We start from the raw sequence: 6,000 nt of genomic DNA, 5'->3' as shown, positions 1-6,000 counted from the left end.
AGGAGGGGAGGATAGCGAGCGAGGGATGGGGAGCTTGCCGGACTGAGCGGATAGAAGTGTTACTACAGAGCTGCTGCTGCTGGAGGACGGGCTGGGAGCCGAGGATAATGCTCCATCCCTCAGCGTACAGCAGCACGCCGGACACCTTGTAATTTCTCGTGGCGGCGGCGGCAGCGGCTGTGGAGGAGGAGGAGGGTCTTCATTGTTGCAGCAGTGATTGTCTTTTCTTTTCTTTTTCTTTTTTCTACCCCCTTTAACCACAGTCTTTTTCATCATCTTCCTGCTCGCCCCTCCTCACTCCTTATTCCTCTGCAACTGGCAACCGCTGGGCTCCCCCCTCCCCTCCTCCTCTCTTTTCTACTTCTGTCCCTTTTTTTCCAGAGGAGGGATTTCTGTATTTCATCAGGGATTGTAGAAGACAGTAAGAATGTTTTCTGTCTTTTCTGCTTTTTCTGTTTTCTCTCACGGAGACATGCATGAAGATGGAGGGGGGTTGCATGGCAAAGCAGAGGAGAATATGATTATATGTTTGTGGAGGGATAGCGTTGGAGTCAAAAGGGTGTATGTGTGTGTGCAGCAGGGGGTGGGAGGGGGTTTGCATGTTCAAGTTTACTGCATTGATGTAACACATGAACTCCTCTCTCACATGGCAGGAAAATCCCAGCGTTATTAAGGTTAAGATCTGCAGCAATTGCACAGAATAAACACTTGAAATGAAAAAAAAAAAAGCAGGAAAAGCAAATGGATCTTTGAATGGATCTGCTGAGGGGACGCACAGACACAAGGAAGGCAAACCAAGCAGTGTTTGGCAGTGGATTACTCCTTGATGCCAGAAGATAAATACTCCACCTCGGGTTTACAGAGAGGCAGCAGAAGAGGGGACAAGAGAGGAAGTGGGTAAATAAAAAGAGCAGGAGCTAGCAGTGGAGGGACACAGATTTGTAGATGTGGCATGACAGAAGCAGACAATGTATGTAGCACCATCAATAAAAACAGATACAGGTATGAGAGATATGAGCTCTTGGATTTAGCATGTCAAACTGATAATCCCTCCCACATACATTTCCATGCATGCCAAGGGTTACTGATGATCTGGTGCACAGCTCATATTAAACAGCTAACCAGTGCATAAAATCACCCACTAAATCACACTTTGGCTTCCCTGACATATTGACTGTAGCATGTAAGGCAAGGCATGGATGGATGAACATAGACACAGATGCACCTCAGCGTTAAAACTGTGTGGACTGATGTGCTCAGGAGCACATAGAGTAAATGTTTTGCCATGCATTAAAACAGCAGATGAATTTCATAGCGGATGTTCAAACTGCTGTCTTCTCACTTGAGCGGCTGCCTCTACAAGAAAAGGGTCACCCTGCCAGCAGGGAACATGTGTTTGCTTTGCCCCTGTCATTATCTGAGTTGAGTCTATCTATAGACGCCTTTGTCTCCACTGAACACAGCCCTCAAGAAGGTGACGGCGGGTCACTTTACAGGGCACATATAATTGCACACAAGCTGCTTCTGTATTTCAGAGTGTTGCACAGAGCGGCTAAGAGGGTTTCAGTATAATGTGGCAGAATTGAAAGTTAAACTGCGAATAACTTGTCGGAGGCGTTTGAGTGCAGAAGACATGGCTGTGTGTTCAGTTTTGGTTTCACAGAGGCTTGGACAATGGCGTACGGCGGGCACATCGCCCACACACACAGTCATAGTAACTCACACATGCTATTCATGCTCTGTATGTGATGTGTCGCCTCAGGGACATGGAGGTAGAGGATGGCAGAGCGGATCATGAGAGAAGACAGCCAGCATTACACACCATGAGGGCAATTTGTAGCAGTGGAAACTTCTAATGCCGCCATCAGTTCATTAATGGTGGATTTGGAGAAGCGTAGAGTCTGTATTGATGTATAAAAGTGAAGTGCTTTTGACAATGTGTAGTGATTACTCTGTTAAGCATTGGTGCAGATGCATGAGTCAGTCTTTGCTTTGAGTGGTGCTCTAAGTTGAAACACACTCATCATATACTGATGTCAAGCAGTTGCCAAACGCTGACTTTTTGCTACCAGCTCTCCATGGCTCAGTTTCAGCGCTGCCTCACTTGCTCCTAAAAAAAATCACAAGATTGCACATGTTGTATGAAAGCAGTGTAACCAGTTTCACATTTATTCTGCATTCATTTTGTAGTTTCTAAGGCATAGATTGCTGATGGAGGCTGGAGTAAAGATCGACTGAACCGCCTTACCAGGGGTTTTTTACTTGTCTTGCTTTTGTATACCTTTGAGAACTTTATTTATTCCTTTTTAACACACAATTTTGCAATCCAGTTGCCACAATAAATGTTGGCAATGTACATTTCTGCAAACCATGGATATGTAACCTTTTATGCATTATTATAGATCGTGCATTACGCTTCATGAGGTCATGTTTAGGCACAAAAAACACTTGGCTATGAAAGGAAAAGATCATGTTCTGGCTTAAAATACATGGATATGGTGGCAGTGTCTCGCTTAAAAGCAACCAGTTTCATTGTTTGCTGTCTTACCTAGGTGTCATGCCATCCACCATCCCCTCCACCTCTTGATGACAGTCAGCTCATACACAATCCGAACTATGTCACTTGAGAAACATTGGTATGATAACAAACAACGTATCTGTGCCTGAAAAAATCTACAATGCCAACATCTTTGTGAAAGGGGTCAAGACCAACATTGTTTACCTCTTGTCTAAATTTCCATTGTGGGGTATGAAACGGTTCATGTTGCGTTTCATGATACATGAGCATAGTTATCGTCTCCTTGTTCGTTGCTACAGGTCTTTAGAATGTCCCTATCCTGCACCATTTTACCAGCGTCAGTAGCCAGTCCAGTTATGCAAGGAGGAAAATTCACAAAATGTAGTATAAAGGCTACCTTATGGTTTAAACATCCAGTTGAAGTCAGCCACAGCGGCACAACGTCAGCTAGCCAGATCATTTTTACCATTTGACCTGAAAAAACTTCTCTCACATTGTTTTCTGGTGGAAAGTAAGAAAGGAAATTTGACTTTTGGAGTCTACACCTGGTTTATGTCGTCTTATGTGCCTCATCAAGAGGCAACCTGTCAATGAATTAGTTTGTTTGATAAAACCTAATTCTTCACTGTAACCCAGTATGACGCCGAACGTTGAGCTTTTCATGTCGCCAGTCCTCAGGCTGGTCAGATTGTTACACTGTTTGATGCCTTTGAATGATAGCTGAACCAGACGAAACTCAGCATCAAACTGGAGTCTGTCAGTGTGATGACGTTCAGAGGTTCGACCCAGTTTAGCTGAGTCCAGATCTGTTTTGTTTGACTCCCTGGGAGCTCAATTAATTTGGCCTGTGAAAGTGAAGTTGATCTGGTTCAACAGGCCGATGCAGCTGCTGTTGAGTGTTGATTAACTGACTGTCATGTCATTTGTACTTCCGATGTTGTTCTGGCACAAAATGAGTTAAGGTCCAGCACACAGCCATGATTTGCCACCCGAGCAGATGAATTAGCATTCAGCTCACGTTATCAGGAAAATACCATTAATTCCTTCTTGGTTGGAAAGTGTTATGGAACGCCACACTTTAGTTCCACTACAGACACAGAGGACACATCACACAGTTGACATTTCCACCTGTGCAGTTCCCTCTTTGGGGATCAGGGGACCATAGTCTCTTCTCGCCACTCATTCAGTTCAGCAAAGCTGGGAAAAAAGACAATGTATCAGGACACTAGGGCAGAGCTTACCTGTCCAGAAGAGGAAAAACAGGCCTTGACGAACATACGTGTTGATTAACTGGAATTAATTGGATTATTTTAACCAACCGTTTATTCAGACTCATCGTCCATAGGGGAAGGAGAGACAGGAGGTAAATGCTGTGTCTTTTGGACTGATTATCCCTCTGTTCACCTGCTGCTATGTTGACAACTTGTCCATTGTTAGAGCTTTATTTTCTCTGCGGTTTTGCGCCTGTATACTCCTGTTATATTTGCCCAAGTGCAGGGAGCGGAGCTTAACTTTCTTTTCAATATTTGCTACGCTGCTCAGGCAGGGGGGATGTAGTTCAAAACTCCAGATTTAGCCATCTCGTTTACTCTCTCACTCCTTTCTCTTTCTTTTTCCTATATCTCACTCATTCCTTCTCCCTCTCTTGCCGGCGGTAGACGACTGATCTGGGACAGACAGGCCTCCCATGCGCTCTGTCCTACTTCAGCGTTGTCCTCTCTCTTGTTTCTCCTTAGTCCTCTTCCTCTTTCGTTTACCTCTATCCACCTCGATCTCTTAGCGAGCTGCTCTGTCTCAGTCTCTATTAATCATTTCAGTGTCTGCAACTGTTTCATCATACCAGAATGATGGTTCTGTCTGGTGTTAATAGGCTGTCAGGGTGTTTGGGAGACAGAGGTGCCGTCATTACCAACAGTGCATTTTTCTCTACCTGGCGTGATGTAGAAAATTGATGCCATTAAAACATTTCGCCTTTGATTCGAAGGGAGGTGCGTTTAGGAGTAAATGTAGCTCCAGAGTGTTTGTATGAGTGAGAGCACAAAATCACCTATCGGCCACGGTAATCCGACTTCCTGGTTAGCAGACTTGTAAAATTCAGTTGATATCATGATGACTCTTCTCTTGATTGTCTTGGAGTGTCTGCAGATGCTGATCTTTTTATAGTGCAGTGATGGCTGTCACTTCTCTGAAAAGTAGAGCTCAAACAATATAGCCAGTATCATGGTTTGATATTGGCTTATCACAGAGATATGTATGTGTATGTTGGCAGATATGCAAATAGAAATTGCAGCACAGAACTGTTTTATGCTACAGTTCAATGTTTTTAGGGTTAAGGTTAATATGTCATTGCTGCATTAGTTATTATTCATAATGTTTTAATTTCCACTGAAGTTTACTAACATGTTTAGCTATTACTGTCATCTGTGCTAGTAATTGTTTTACTGTAAAATATCCTGCCTTATGCTACCCTGTATTGGTCACAGTAATAACCAAATTTAGGAAAGGTCATTGAAAGTATTTGTGTTAAAACAGGAAAAAGAGTCTACAGCCACACCTCTGTGAGGCTTTACACATGCACAGCAGTGCTTTGATTTAAATGCTTATGTCTGCATGCTAACATGCCCACAGAGACAATGCTTACATGCTGATGTGAAGCAGTTATTTTTTACCATGTTCACCATCTTAGTTTAACGTGTTAGCATTCCAGCTTTTGCTAATTAGCACTGAATAGCTGGGCAGAGGTGGACAGCTGAGGCTGATGGAAAGAAATGTCGTTCCTCATGCAGGTATTTGGTCAAAGTATGACCTTATGAGAGAGCTAAACATCAGAGGATCACCAAAGTTATTAGAATTCCCACCGTCTGTGCCAAGTATCATGGCAATCCATCTGACGAGTGTGGAGTTATGGCACTCTGAACCACGAGAAAAATCCAGGGGATCTCCAAAGTCATTAAGCATACATCGTTAGGGAATTTCATGACAAACCTCCCAGTAATTTGATGATGATGTTTTTAATCTGGACTAAAATGGTGGACTGGCTGGAGAAACTACTTTAATTTCCATAGAGCCATGTCAGTAGCATGGCTAATTAGAATTTTAAATATTATATAGTTTTTTGGATACAGGCATATTCATATCAGTTATGACTGATTCATACTGTGCTGGAGAATGATTGCTGCTCTTCTCTACTCCCCCACCGCTTAGCTTTCACATCAGTATGTTCCATCCTGGGTATACTTGTGTCATCATCTACTGAACAGCTATTTATGTTGTCACTACAGCGTAGAAGAGCACGAATTGCAAGATTCCAAGCCTGTACAATAAAGTCAACCTTCACAGTATACCTACTATGGTTTATATTTTGGAGAGGAATTCAAGAACGACACTGTCACCTGCCTTCCTACTTTATCACCCATGGCCGTGCTGTTCAGAGGATGAGACCAGTGGGTGTGTAGATTTTGGAGAAGCCCAGGGCGTTGAAA

The 6,000-nt window shown here is 43.3% G+C and overlaps 1 protein-coding gene across 1 annotated transcript in view; it reads left to right on the top strand.

Annotated features, from left to right (window-relative positions):
* Nucleotides 1-6,000, top strand: part of shank1 (SH3 and multiple ankyrin repeat domains 1) — a 96,088-nt gene continuing 90,088 nt past the window's right edge. The window contains exon 1 of the mRNA XM_050068160.1: nt 1-421. The gene's annotated coding sequence lies outside the window, so the exon portion shown is untranslated. The remainder of the gene's footprint in view (nt 422-6,000) is intronic.

Source organism: Epinephelus moara, chromosome 18 (genome assembly GCF_006386435.1).
Source record: "Epinephelus moara isolate mb chromosome 18, YSFRI_EMoa_1.0, whole genome shotgun sequence".
NCBI classification, from domain to species: Eukaryota; Metazoa; Chordata; class Actinopteri; order Perciformes; family Serranidae; genus Epinephelus; species Epinephelus moara.
The sequence above is the reverse complement of the archived record's forward strand: the minus strand, read 5'-3'. Positions and strand labels throughout refer to the sequence as shown.